Source organism: Procambarus clarkii, chromosome 23, assembly GCF_040958095.1.
Source record: "Procambarus clarkii isolate CNS0578487 chromosome 23, FALCON_Pclarkii_2.0, whole genome shotgun sequence".
In the NCBI taxonomy this organism is placed as follows: domain Eukaryota; kingdom Metazoa; phylum Arthropoda; class Malacostraca; order Decapoda; family Cambaridae; genus Procambarus; species Procambarus clarkii.
Genome location: NC_091172.1, coordinates 19,079,630 through 19,093,143, shown reverse-complemented (window position 1 = coordinate 19,093,143; position 13,514 = coordinate 19,079,630). Strand labels below are relative to the sequence as shown.

The window sequence follows — 13,514 nt, the reverse complement described above, 5'->3', positions numbered from 1 at the left end:
CCCAGAGGTGCACAGAATGTACCAAGGAGCCTCCCCCCCCCCAAAGGTGCACAGAATGTACCAAGGAGCCTCACCCCCCCCCCCCCAGAGGTGCACAGAATGTACCAAGGAGCCTCACCCCCCCCCCCCCCAGAGGTGCACAGAATGTACCAAGGAGCCTCACCCCCCCCCCCAGAGGTGCACAGAATGTACCAAGGAGCCTCACCCCCCCCCCCCCCCCCAGAGGTGCACAGAATGTACCAAGGAGCCTCACCCCCCCCCCCTCTTGACATATTCCGTGGTTGATTTAACAAATAAAGAAGCTATGTTTGCATGTTGCAATAATATTTTCATGGTATCAACATTGTTTTCATGGTTCTATCATTGTTTTCATGGTTCTATCATTGTTTTCATGGTTCTATCATTGTTTTCATGGTTCTATCATTGTTTTCATGGTTCTATCATTGTTTTCATGGCACCACCACTGAGTTTCATCTTGGTAATTATAATGTTGTCTAAACGCATGCAAAACAGTCATCAAGAAAGTGATACCAAGTTTGAACTTAAGATAAAAGATTCTCATCTTATTTATGATAACATTATTATTAATAAAAAAAATCCGTTTAGGCTATGAGGTGGACGCGAACCCGTGATCCCCAGTATTGCCAGTCGCGTACTCTACCACTAGACCACCGCTGATTATCATTATAAATAATAACAATGTTGTTATTATTCATATTATCTTAACATTATCCCCAGCATAATTCTATTTGTGTACGGAACACGTAACCCAAAGCGCAGGGGAAAAAAATATATTTCCCGAGCCTCACAGGTGAAAAGAAAGGTCCGTTGACACACTCCTGTACTGTATTGACTCCTGTTGAGTGAGCAACAGGCAAACATTACGAACTATTGATGGAGAAACGGCATCCATCGGGAACGTTGTGTGCTGTTGATTTCGCAAAAGGCGTCCTTGGCGAATTTGTGGTTTGTTGAATGAGCAACAGGCGTCCGTAACACATATAAAGTCCTGTTTAGTGAGCAACAGGTGTCCATAACCAATATAAAGTCCTGTTGAGTGAGCAACTGGCGTCAATAACCAATATAAAGTCCTGTTTAGTGAGCAACAGGTGTCCATAACCAATATAAAGTCCTGTTGAGTGAGCAACAGGCGTCCATAACCAATATAAAGTCCTGTTGAGTGAGCAACAGGCGTCAATAACCAATATAAAGTTCAGTTTAGTGAGCAACAGGCGTCCGTAACCCATATAAAGTCCAGTTTAGTGAGTAACAGGTGTCCGTAACCAATATAAAGTCCTGTTTAGTGAACAACAGGCGTCCGTAACCAATATAAAGTCCTGTTTAGTGAACAACAGGCGTCCGTAACCAATATAAAGTCCTGTTTAGTGAACAACAGGCGTCCATAACCAAAATAAAGTCCTGTTGAGTGAGCAACAGGCGTCCATAACCAAAATAAAGTCCTGTTGAGTGAGCAACAGGCGTCCATAACCAAAATAAAGTCCTGTTGAGTGAGCAACAGGCGTCCATAACTAGCACATCGTCCTGAAAAAGTTAAGTGATGTTAATAATAAGAGATTTATTAATGGTTATTTCTTCTTCATGCATGACAACCATTGTTGCCCCCTCTCCCTTCCCCCTTCCCAACATCCATGCACGACAACCAGTGGCGTCCCCCCAACATCATGCACGACAACCAGTCGCGTCCACCAACATCATGCACGACAACCAGTCGCGTCCCCCCCTCCAACATCATGCACGACAACCAGTCGCGTCCCCCAACATCATGCACGACAACCAGTCGCGTCCCCCAACATCATGCACGACAACCAGTCGCGTCCCCCCCTCCAACATCATGCACGACAACCAGTCGCGTCCCCCCAACATCATGCACGACAACCAGTGGCGTCCCCCCAACATCATGCACGACAACTAATCGCGTCCCCCCAACATCATGCACGACATCCAGTCGCGTAGTCCCCCAACATCATGCACGACAACCAGTCGCGTAGTCCCCCAACATCATGCCCGACAACCAATCGCGTCCCCCCCCCCCAACATCCATGCACGACAACCAGTGTCGTCCGTCGCACTAGCCATGCACGACAACCATCACTCACTTCTATCTCCACCCCTCACAGCGTCCGCATCCCTACCTCACTTGCTCACGTCAAACCTTCAATCTCAAGAATTTGTGCCTGAGCGCTTTCGTATAACATGGCAGTGATTCTACCACGAATCTTTCTTCACATGAGAAGGAAGTTGAAAAATTAACTCTCCAAAGTTCATTTTCCAGTGTTATTGTGACCTGAGACTACGAGATGCGTTTCATTGACCCCTTGTCAACACTTATCCTTGTCTGTCAGGATATCTCTGGTGACGAGCTGATTGCGTATAGAGACTGTGTTCATTGACAGGGCTTTGCTGTCTTTGCCTTGTGTAACCTGGCAGAGTGTAACCTGGGCACATAAGCTGGTTACCCAGAGTGTAACCTGGGTGGTAGTTGGTTGGGTATGTTTGATGTGTTGTGCATCGTCAATGTCGAATCGTCTTTTGTCCCTGTGTCTGTCGATTATTTTAGTGTTGTTCATCAGGATATCTCTGGTGATGATCTGGTTGTGTGTGTGGAGACTGTGTGTTCATTGATACTTGGGCCTTAATGTTTCTGAATAGTCAGACAGCCCGGCCTCGGTTGTTCAACGTCCTCCCAGCAAGCATAAGAAATATTGCCGGAACAACCGTGGACATTTTCAAGAGGAAACTAGATTTATTCCTCCAAGGATTGCCGGACCAACCGGGCTGTGGTGGGTATGTGGGCCTGCGGGCCGCTCCAAGCAACAGCCTGGTGGACCAAACTCTCACAAGTCGAGCCTGGCCTCGGGCCGGGCTTGGGGAGTAGAAGAACTCCCAGAACCCCATCAACCAGGTATCAACCAGGTAATAGCAAGTCGCATCTTGACGTATACTGTGCCTAAAGCCAAAAATCGTCGTACCAGAAAATTGTAGCGGCTGGCAAAATTGACACACTATCCCGTTTTCTGTTTTGGGTTCTCTGGTAGGTTAGGATAAGGGCACTTTAGTACGACAGTTTCTTGACGTTGGGGACGGACTGTGTCAGGCACCTTGAAAGAGTGGCTGTTTTCTTGCCTCTAAACTGAGATTGTTGGGGCGGACATTTTCTAAGTGGTCATGTGAAGACAGACGATATTCGTCTCTTTCAAGGTGTTTTGTTTGGTGTCAGGAGAGTTTTTCATAAGTAAGTTGGCAATCTTCTTCCTCAGTATAATATTAATTCAGTCCCCTGGTTGCGTCGGTAAGGGTTTAATATATTAAAAGAGCAAGATGACTGCCAAGTTCCCCATGAAAAGTTTCCCTCTCGCCAAGCACCCTTGAGAGAGACGAATATCGTCTATGCCTTCACACGCCCACTTGGAAACTGTCAGCCCCAACGATGTCATTATACAGGCAAGGCAAAAACATCACTTTCAAGGCGCTGACAATGCACAAACAGCTAGGCCCCCTATCATAAAACATACAGTCTCCACACTTAACCAGAGATATCTGTGGTACAGCACTAAAATGATCAACAAATGCAGTCACAACAGAAGAGTGGACACTGGCGAGGCACTATGCATCAAACATACCCAGCCAACTATCAACAAACAGCTTCTAAACCAAGATGAAACATCCCTCATACCGTCTCGGCCTTCATTGAAACATAAGAGATTGGTGAGCAGCAGTGGGTGTATTAGTCCATAGTGAGGTGCGTCACCTCATTCCTAGTTATATACTCGTCTGTTCTGAAAATTGCTGCCAGTTGTACTCGACCTTTGAAAATGTTGACAACGGTCAACGAAAAATCAGGATATAATTAAACTGATGAACTTAAAAGAGTTAATTTTTCAACCTCTTTCTGAAGTGAGGGAAAATAGTGAGGATTTGTGTTAGAATATTGATCTTGGCCTCCTGTCATTCTGAACAACATATGTCTACAAGAGAGACGTTCTCAGGCTAAAGTTATTAGGTCGAGACACCAACCACCCTCTCTGACCACCTGGAGAGTTATCTAAATATTTATGATGGTCTGAAAGTCTATTACGGTTTCAATATTAGTCTACTGGTAAACAGGGGAATGAATATTTGTCTTAAACAGAGTATATTCTCAAGTTGTAACTTTATTGTATTAAAAATTCCGTGTTTAAATTATATAACGTGTATGGTAAACTTGTTTTATTTTTAAAGTTCTGAGGCAGACTTTTTTTTTAATCTCAAATTCGTAGGAAATGCTCAAATAGTTTTTGAATTTCCTATTTTACATGTTTGAGAATAATACACTGCTTTAACCAAACCTAACCTAACCTAACCTAACCAAACCTAATCTAACTTAACCAAACCTTGACCTAACCATACCATGGATAAACAATAGCACTAAATATGTAGTGGTTTTGAAGTGATTATGTGAAGGATATCTCAGCCCTTAGGACGGGTTGATCAATGTATGTATATATATATATATATATATATATATATATATATATATATATATATATATATATATATATATATATATATTCTTCAGTTCTATTATCAGGACAAAAATTCTTCCAACCCTAGTCTTTTATAGTTGTTGCTTTTTCTTATATATTTATGTGTATGTGTAACTCGCAGGCGGAAGATCAAACACGTCTTCTACATAGGCCTCTCTCCCACGACTGACTGTCCACTATTGTAGTTCTCACATCGTCACATTACAACCTGGAAATACACTTTCCCCAACAGAGCGTGACAACATTACCTGACCGTGGTTCTTGTGCTATGTATAGGTTATGTACTTGTTTACACTGCACATGTAATTCAGTTTCCCCGACACTGCATTGGCACGATAGCTGTGTAGGCCGTCTGTGTGTGTGGGGTGTGTTCACTGAATACCCATAGTCACTGTTGATTGTTGCCTCTTTTGATAATTACTTACTAACTGTTGATTGTTTTGTGGTGCGTGTTAGCGCAGGAGGCAGGTTGTAACTGGTGCACAGTGGCATGTATTCTCTTGATTTAACTGCGCTTTTGCGCCTGCAGTGTATATACTGTTTCACGTGCTCACAATCAGCACAGTGCCACACCACCACCACTGTACCGTGTTTACATAGGCGGTACAGATCCCCGAATTCATCACTGAACCGCATCTAGCCCGCACTTAGGGGGTATAATTCCCCGACACCCTCACAGTACCGCATATATACACGAGCGGTACAACCCTCCGCCACTACCACTGTACCGCGTACACACTGGCGGTACAGCGCTACACCCCCTCACTGAACCATTCCTTGTCCCCGGCCCGGTCGTAAGTCTGGCATTGTTCCAGGAGGTTCGGTACAAGCTGCACGATCCGAAGGCTCACTCCAAAGGAGGTACTCTTGAAAACACCATCAATGGCCGTGCAGATGAAGAGGCTCCGCCGCCCATCGCCAACTTGTTACCGCACAAGGATATCAACAAGGTACAGTGCCGCCCCCTAGCCCTTACCTACGGGATCCCCTAGCGCCGCCCCTAACGCCTCCTAAACGCTCCTTGCGCCCTCCCCATCCCTCTTTCCCTTCCAAATCCTTCTTAATCCCCATTTCCCTACCTTTTCCCAAACATATCATGCTAGCTTGTCAAACCCGTTTGGCTTCTTAAACCCTCCCATGTGTTGGTTCCGTTTCTGCTCGCTTTCGTTACGTCAGTGTTCCGTGTTCCGTAATTATTCTTTGTTGGTCTTCATTATCTTCTTCAGCACCAGGTAAACTCTCCGTTGGCGTCTGTTTGTCATCGTTCGTCGTCCCTTCATCCACCTTCACTGCACATCACCATCCAGTCCCATTTCACTCACCATTCTCATTGCTATTCTTCCAGTGTACGTCACCATTATTCAACAGTCCAACACCATCTGATATCATATAAGGTTATCGTCACAGATCCTCACCATCAAACCTCCTCGCCATTACAGCCCTCACCATCACAACCCCGCACCATCACAACCCCTCACCATTACAGCCCTCACCATCACAACCCCTCATCATTACAGCCCTCACCATCACAACCCATAACCATCACAACACCTCACCATCACAATCCCTCACCATCACAACCCCTCACCATCACAACACCTTACCATCATAACACCTCACCATCACAACACCTCACCATCACAACACCTCACCATCACAACCGCACACCATCACAACCCCTCACCATCACAACCCCTCGACATCACAACCCCGCACCATCACAACCCTCAACATCACAATCCCTCACCATCACAGCACCTCACCATCACAACACCTCACCATCACAACACCTCACCATCAGAACCCCTCCCCATCACAACCCCTTACCATCACAACCCTCACCATCACAACACCTCACCCTCACAACACCTTACCATCACAACCCCACACCATCACAACCCCTCACAATCACAACCCTCAACATCACAAACCCTCACCATCACAACACCTCACCATCACAACCTTCACCATCACAACCCTCACCATTACAACCCCTCACCATCACAACACCTCAACATCACAACACCTCACCATCACAACACCTTACCATCACAACCCCTCACCATCACAACCCCTCACCTTCACAACCACTCGCTATCACAACCCCTCACCATCACAACCCCTCACCATCACAACCCTCGCAATCATAACACCTCACCATCACAACACCTCACCATCACAACTCCTCACCATCACAACCCCTCACCATCACAACTCGTCATCATCACAACCCTCACAATCACAACTCCTCATCATCACAACCCCTCACCATCACAACCCTCACCATCACAACCCCTCACCATTACAACCCTCACAATCATAACCCCGCACCATCACAACCCCTCACCATCACAACCCTCACCTTCACAACGCCTCACCATTACAACACCTCACCATCACAACACCTCACCATCACAACCCTCACAATCGCAACACCTCACCATCACAACCCTCCACCGTCACAGTTAATCAGCAGGTCCAGCAGCACAGCTCCTCCAGCCTGGAGCAGAAGGTATATCCTCCAGGGCTCCCTAAAATATATATATATATATATATATATATATATATATATATATATATATATATATATATATATATATATATATATATATATATGTCATACCTAGTAGCCAGAACGCACTTCTCAGCCTACTATGCAAGGCCCAATTTGCCTAATAAGCCAAGTTTTCATGAATTAATATATTTTCTCAATTTTTTTTCTTATGAAATGATAAAGCTACCCATTTCATTATGTATGAGGTCAATTTTTTTTTATTGGAGTTAAAATTAACGTAGATATATGACCGAACCTAACCGACCCTACCTAACCTAACCTAACCTATCTTTATAGGTTAGATTAGGTTAGGTTGCCGAAAAAGTTAGGTTAGGTTAGGTTAGGTAGTCGAAAAACAATTAGTTCATGAAAACTTGGCTTTTTAGGCAAATCGGGCCTTGCATAGTAGGCTGAGAAGTGCGTTCTGGCTACTAGGTACGACATATATATATATATATATATATATATATATATATATATATATATATATATATATATATATATATATACACACACTTTGGATACCTTGACGCTCTGGTGCACTCTCAGGTGATTAAGCATACTATAAGTGCATTATAATCTAAGTATACCCCATGGTGTATATTTTCTTGGTATGAATACATGATAATATGACAGAAGTGTTTGTTAAAATGTAAATGAAAGTGGGAGTTCGATACTGACTTGAATGGCATTATCTTCTTCGTTCATAACCTTTTTGGCTGATTAATGAATCTGGGATCCTCTCTCTAGTGCAGAATTTTTTCATCAGACAAATTTTAACAATTTATAATTTAATTTTTTAGAGAAAAACATGGGAATTTCGAAAGAAAAGAAAATAATATTTCATGTATTATAGTGCGGATGTAGTGATGTAAAAAATGAGGTTAAAGCCCCTGGAAGCCCATTTCGATTTATAGAGTAAATAAAAAATATTTATAGATATTTATATAAATATCTATAGATATTTACAGAGTAAATAAAAAAATATTGAAGTAGTTTTTCCTTATGAAGGTGTTGTAAATAAGACAGAGACTGCAGAAAATGAGGCAAAAAAAAATATTAGTTAACATAAGTTGTTTGGGGGAAAATGAGAAAGGAAAATGCTGCCTGTAATTCAATGAAGAACAAAAAAAAGATATGGAAATATAACGAACAAATTCGTAATTGTTATTTCTTTAGTGTAGCAAGATATCCAAAACGAGTTTACCCCGATCCACACCCCTCCCCCCCCCCAAAAAAAAAATGAAGTTCCAAAATTATTTATTTAGTTAAATAAAAACATGAAGATCCATGAACACTTCAAAATACAATTTAGTTGTCTTTGTGTCTGTAAAGGTGAGACAATAAGTCCCTTGTCCAGACCACACCCTCTTGAGCCTCCCTTACATCGTCATAATATGTTGATGCTACTCTTCCTCTCTATATTTATTTAGGGAGAGACTCTGTTGTCATAAAAAATAATTAAACTCAAATATCCATTAAATATCGTGTTTCTTAAAAGTCTGAGGCTAGGATTTGTAGAATTGGTAAGCGGAGGGCAGACCACATACTCTCCTCACAGTGGTCTTGTGAGCACTGAGAGACTAGCAACTTCATCACTTGGTTACGCTATCCCAGAGACCTCTGCCGGTTGAAAGCAAAAGGTCAAACAACAGCTGATGGGTCATAATTCATCACGCATTTACATGTCCAGTTGCCAGACCTGCACGTCTCTCCTCGATCATGGCTGCTTTGTATTTAGTAAACAGTTTTCGAGATCGGAAACACTGCGAGGTCGTTCTAGTCCTTAAGTTGATGTTGTTATTGGAAACCTTGTAGTGCATCGATTCTCTTCAACCTGAGCCTCCATGATCGTGCGAAGATGTATAGGGTTCGTCAAGCATTTCCGCCACTGACTTATTACCCCTGTAGGTCTTTCCTCAATCGTGGCGGCTTTGTTTACAATTATTAAACAGTTTATTAACTCAGAAGCACAAAGAGGTTCCCGGTAACAGTACTATTCACGGGATGTGAAGTTTCGAAGCTCGAAAACTGCTTAATAAATGTTAACAAAGCCGCCATGATTGTGGAATGATGTAAAGGTTTCACAAGTGGTTCATGAATGCTGGGTCCGGTCTCTGAAGTGGGAGCGTTTGAACCCAAATGCCCAAACCGCCCATTGACAATAGTCGTTCTTAGATCCTAATCTATACGAACTGCTCACAGATGTTAAATGCACGTAAAGGGTTAATATGTGATGAATATCTTGCAACCCACATGTTTATTGCATAAAAATATTCTAATGTTTTAGATAAATGCGCTGCACAGAAGCCAAGAGTGGAGATGCTGTACTTTGCAGTTGGCAAAGTTATTCTCCTCGTTTTAGCCTTGTGGTGAAAAATGTGTTAGATTATATATTCTTTTAGGGGACTCTTGTATATGTGAGGCCGTGATGCTGGTGGTGATCATTAGTGGTGATGGCGAGTCTTGGTGATGGAGAGACTTCGTGGTGATGATGAGTAGAGGCGATGGTGAGCAATGGAGATAATCAGTAATGGTGATAGATCATTCTTGCCGTTCGTGATAACGAGAAAGGAGTTAGTAATGTTGAGAGAGACACACATCCAGGCATAATACTGTCAGGCTTATAACGATAGGCAAGGATGGGCCTCAAATGTTACAAGTCACGCCTATCTAATCCCCGTGTCACCTTAGGCAGTCATCTCCTGTAAATGTAAGTTTAAACGTAGGCTTCCGTTTGTAAAAATGAAAAGTTTGCTTGAACAGACATGGGAAAAAGGCCGAGTTGGTTTGATGTTTGGCTTATCAACCTATGGAAGGGTAATGGGGGGGGGGGGGGGGATTTTATCGTATTGACCAGCCAGCAAGAACACTTTAGTCCTGGACATAGTCCACCACTGAAGTCAACACTTAGTGTATATACACCAAGAGGCACACACACACACACACACATCACTTGACATCGTAAAGAAAAACTCCTGATATACATATATATATATATATATATATATATATATATATATATATATATATATATATATATATATATATATATATATATATATCACAAGTTACTTTAAATATATACACAATTCCCCTGGCACTCGGGAAGAAAAAGCTCTTCTAGCGCTCAGGAGAGAATACATTAATATTTACAACCAGCGCACGACCACCAGGCACTTGGCGCGGGTGAATCGTGTTCCTAATTTGTCCCTGTGTGCTTCCTTGTACTGCAGCTATATATATATATGTATATATATATATATATATATATATATATATATATATATATATATATATATATATATATATATATATATATATGTTTGTGTGTGTATACATTTTTAGCTGCCTTTTCTTGCTTCAGTGTCAAGTATTATTGAAGAGTTTAGATGCACACAATATGAAGCTGCTGCTGCCTAGAACATTAATCCACCGATTGAGGTCACACACATATATATATATATATATATATATATATATATATATATATATATATATATATATATATATATATATATATATATATATATATATATATACATATATATATGTATAATGACCACTGAAAAGCCTGAAGAATATTCTATTAAGCCAATTTTTAGCTGCATGGCCAGTTTGTCTTATGGAAAGGATTTTCTTCGTCGTCTTCGGTAAAAAGATTGTTTTCAATCTGTTTTATTGATTAATTAAACAAATTAAGCATTTGCCTTATTTGGATGAATCTCGAATGCCATTATTTTCCTTATCAGATTAAAATAATTTGCAAATTTGTTTCAGTCTATAGAATAATATTTCTTTATATACCTAATCGCCCGTTAGCATTTAGACGCATGCCTCTTTTATTTAAGTTAGGATTATAAAGAGATTATAATGCTTAGATTATCTTTGTTATTAGGCATGATCAGAAAATATTTAGGTTATGTAGTGGGCTCGAACTCTCATCCCTGGACACCCCCAGGCACGATCCCATTGCATTACGCTCTTGAATTTCATGGTACATTATGCATGACAGTTCCCTTGCAGCCTCTTTAGTGATACATAAATCATATACATTCACTTTGTATATTTTGTATATATATATATATATATATATATATATATATATATATATATATATATATAGTGCCGCCGGTCATCACTTTGCTCTTGTGTGAGAATGATGAGGTAAGATCATTGGTGTAGTTAGATGGTTAGTGTCCTGTACATTATTTCTTAGAGCTGGTGTTACACGTAAGATTTGAATCTAAGACGTGTACCACAGGTGCGGGTTAGTGTCCAAAACTAATGTCCCCATGTATGACACCTCCCAAGCCTATTGTCATGTGTAGGGTATATCCCAAGCCTATTGTCATGTGTAGGGTATGTCCCAAGACTATTGTCATGTGTAGGGAATGTCCCAAGATTATTGTCATGTGTAGGGTATGTCCCAAGACTATTGTCATGTGTTGGGTATGTCCCAAAACCATTAGAGCAAGTAAGGTAATTCCTCAGGATCACTTCAACATGGAAGATATGTTCCATTGTATACCTTGAGTACTAGTACCACATCGTTCTGGTAGCGCTGCGTATCTTTGGGGCTAAACCGCTGTTTAGCCCACAGATTTAATCATATACAATCCTTACAATTCAACAATAACATTACATGGTCTTGCTTTTAAGATAATTTATTTTCTTCAGAGGCAAGAGTTTCAATATTTTTTGAAGTTGGTTAATGGATGATATATTTCATAGGTTTGCTGTTTTTTTTAGGTTAATGGATGACAAAATTTCATAAGTTTGTCAGTTTTTTTAGGTTAATGGATGACATATTTCATAGGTTTGCTGTTTTTTAGGTTAATGGATGATATATTTCATAGGTTTGTCTGTTTTTTTAGGTTAATGGATGATATATTTCATAAGTTTGCAGTTTTTTATGTTAATGGATGATATATTTCATAGGCTTACCTGTTTTTTTAGGTTAATAGATGATATATTTCATATGTTTGCTGCTTTTTTAGGTTAATGGATGATATATTTCATAGGTTTGCCTGTTCTTTTAGGTTAATGGTTGATATATTTCATTGGTTTTACGTATTTTTTTAGGTTAATGAATGATATATTTCATAGGCTTGCCTGTTTTTTTAGGTTACTGGATGATATATTTCATAGGTTTGCTGTTTTTTAGGTTAATGGATGATATATTTCATAGGCTTGCCTGTTTTTTTAGGTTAATGGATGATATATTTCATAGCTTGCCTGTTTTTTTAGGTTAATGGATGATATATTTCATAGGCTTGCCTGTTTTTTAGGTTAATGGATGATATATTTCATGGGTTTTACGTATTTTTTTAGGTTAATGGATGATATATTATATAGGTTTGCCTGTTTTTTTCAGATTAGTAGATGACATATTTCATAGGTTTGCCTGTGTTTTTTTTTTTACAAACGCACAAGAGCATATCCAGTTTTCCGACGTTTTTTGGGGTAACAATCAGCCTTTATTTGTTGTCTTTGTTGCCTTACAGATGACATATGATTTTCCGCCGAGGAATCGTGTATGTTAATGTGGCTTTTGTTTTGCTCTAGTTTATAAGTTTTGTTTTACTTTTATTTTGTTGTCTGAGTGTGGAACACACACACACACACACACACACACATGCGCACGTACACACACACACACACACACACACACACAAGAACAGACGCACGCCGTTACGCACGCACGCACACACACACACACACACACACACACACACACACACACACACACACACACACACACACACACACACACACACATACGTTTATTCACTCAGGCCTTCACAAAGTGAAGCGGCTGCTGCCCTCTGGAGGACAAAACAGATTTTAAGATTTACTTAAGGCTTTATTTTTAAATAGCTTCTCCTCTCACACGCAAGTAATTAAGAATATTATGAGAAGAAATTTCCATTCGTGTTTCCAAAGAGTTCAAAGGCATTTTACACCCATAAGAGGAGATAAATATATTCCCAAATAACCTGGAGAAGAAATACTCAGTATTCTTGTATGAATATATATATATATATATATATATATATATATATATATATATATATATATATATATGTCGTACCTAGTAGCCAGAACGCACTTCTCAGCCTACTATGCAAGGCCAAATTTGCCTAATAAGCCAAGTTTTCCTGAATTAATATATTTACTATAATTTTTTTCTTATGAAATGATAAAGCAACCCTTTTCTCTATGTATGAGGTCAATTTTTTTTTATTGGAGTTAAAATTAACGTAGATATATGACCGAACCTAACCAACCCTACCTAACCTAACCTAACCTATATTTATAGGTAAGGTTAGGTTAGGTAGCCAAAAAAAGCTAGGTTAGGTTAGGTTAGGTAGGTTAGGTAGACGAAAAAACATTAATTCATGAAAACTTGGCTT

At 40.3% G+C, this 13,514-nt stretch overlaps 1 long non-coding RNA gene across 1 annotated transcript in view; it reads left to right on the top strand.

The window, feature by feature from the left end:
• The first annotated feature begins 4,598 nt into the window (after positions 1 to 4,598).
• LOC138367874 (uncharacterized) overlaps positions 4,599 to 13,514 on the top strand; it is an 11,820-nt gene continuing 2,904 nt past the window's right edge. Inside the window, exon 1 of the long non-coding RNA XR_011229433.1 lies at positions 4,599 to 5,494. This is a non-coding gene — a long non-coding RNA (uncharacterized lncRNA). The remainder of the gene's footprint in view (positions 5,495 to 13,514) is intronic.